The following is a 2339-nucleotide window of genomic DNA, read 5'->3' as shown; positions in this document are numbered from 1 at the left end:
TTCATGCATTATGTTTGTTTTGTAGTTTTGAGTCTGTTTATGCTTGAGGACAAGCATCGATTCAAGTTTGGGGGTGTGATAAGTGGATTTTATATCCACTTGGAACGCTTTATTACAAGCTTAAATTGGTGTTTTGGACTCAAGTTGTTGGTATTTTGATGTGTTTTTATGTTATTGCATTTCAAGTATCAGTTAAATGAAGAGAAGAGCTTTTAAAGGAAATATAATGAAAAGTGATCAGATTTGGAATCCAAGTCCACTGTCAAGTTGTAGAGAATCTCGTTAGCTTCGATGCGTGCTGATGCGCGGTTGACTTCGCTGAAAAAGCCTTTTTTGAGTGGAATTTGACGATTTTAAGGGTCCAGGTCCAATATGGGCTTATATATATTTAAAAAAAGGGTTTTCATCATCCGGGAAGATTGGGAGATCAAGAAGAAGACCTAGAAGTACAAAACAACTCCGAAAAAGAAGATCTTATTTTCTACTTGTAATTCTTTGAAAATAGTTATAACTTTGAATACTCATTTTCATTCTTGTTGAACCTAGACCTTTTTTATTCGTACTTTGATTATTATTTAGTTTATTAAGACCTTGTTTCATACCATGCTTTCATTGGAACTCATGATGACGATGAGTTCAATTATGGGCTAATCGTTATCATGGGATTCTAGCGGATTTACTTATGGATTTCAATAATTAATTTATTTCTGGTATAAAAAAAAATTAATTTGTTTCGATATCTTGGTGTGTGGTGATTGATTGATATCCTAGTATTGGTTGTGCTTATTCGTCTTATGTATGTCGCTAACATATAAGATAGCGTGTTAATCTCTATTGAAGCGACAATGAATATAGAGGTTTAGAACTTGCCATGCTAGCATAGGTTCATGTATTTTTTATGCATGATTCGTAGGTAATTTTAACCATCTTACTTGCCCTATATAATCACGATAGATAACTTGCGCATTAAACCGTTATGTTTTCAATTCTTATAGACATATAAGGACTAAGCATAATTGGTGTCTATTCAACTTCTATCTCTTTTTTGGATGCTTTGTAGTAGGGTATTCGTACAATGAAAGTTGGCGTTTACTAGTTTCGTGTTATCTGATTAGTGTCATCACCATTACATGTTAAGGTTAAGAACAATAAGGCTATTGAATGAAGTATTTAATGAAGTTAGAATCCCATATTTGTCATATATAGTAATTCAATCTCAATTCTCTTATTTAATGTTATTTAGTATAATCTCTTAGTTTAATAAAAACCTAATTTGTTATTTGTCTTAGCATTGAGCGATAACCATACATTGTTGCATAGGTGCATAAATTGAACTTAACCTAAACCAATCTCTGTGGGAACGAATCTGATTTATATCTTATACTATTTACGATCGCGTATACTTGCATGTATTTTAGCGCGGGTTCTCGCCCTAACAAACATTTAGACAGTTTTCTCAGAATTTGAAAAATTCCAAGTTGATAAATAAAAAATTGAAAAATAAATATACAAAGAGTTCTGAAATATTTATAAATCATATTCTAGTTAATTTCCAATTAAATTAAATTAATTTTGATTTATTAGAAATTAATCTAGCTGCAACACAGTAGCTGAGTTCTTGCCTTTAGGATGAAGAATTTAACATTCCAATTTCACTAACAAATCTAGTGAAAGTTGCTTCATCCAAAGGTTTAGTGAAAATGTCAACTAATTGTTTTTCTGTTGGAACAAAAATAAGCTCAATAGTACCATTTGCAACATGTTCTCTAATAAAACGGTACCTTACATCAATGTGCTTAGTTCTAGAATGATTAACTGGATTAGCAACAGTAGATATGGCACTTATATTGTCACACATGATTGGAATTTTGTGTAACACTACACCATAGTCCATTAGTTGATTTCTAATCTGAAGTACTTGAGCACAACAACTTCATGCAGCTATATATTCAGCCTCAGCTGTAGAAGTTGACACAGATTGTTGTTTATTATTGTACCAAGATACAAGTCTTTGTCCAATAAATTGACAGCTTCCACTAGTACTTTTCCTGTGAACCCTGCATCCAGCAAAATCTGCATATGTGTATCCAATAACTTCAAAACCAGTACCATAATCCCAAGTTTGTTGTTCCCTTTAAATATTTGAAAATTCTCTTTACTGCCATCAAATGTGATTTTTTGGGATTTGATTGAAATCTAGCACAAAGACATGTTGCAAACATGATGTCTGGTCTACTAAAAGTCAAGTATAGCAAAGAACCAATCATTCCTCTATATCCAGATATGTGTACACTTTTTTCTTTCTTATCTTCATCCAATTTGGTAGTTGTAGACATTTG

The sequence above is a fragment of the Apium graveolens genome, chromosome 1 (genome assembly GCF_009905375.1).
Source record: "Apium graveolens cultivar Ventura chromosome 1, ASM990537v1, whole genome shotgun sequence".
Classification (NCBI taxonomy): Eukaryota; Viridiplantae; Streptophyta; class Magnoliopsida; order Apiales; family Apiaceae; genus Apium; species Apium graveolens.
The sequence above is the reverse complement of the archived record's forward strand: the minus strand, read 5'-3'. Positions refer to the sequence as shown.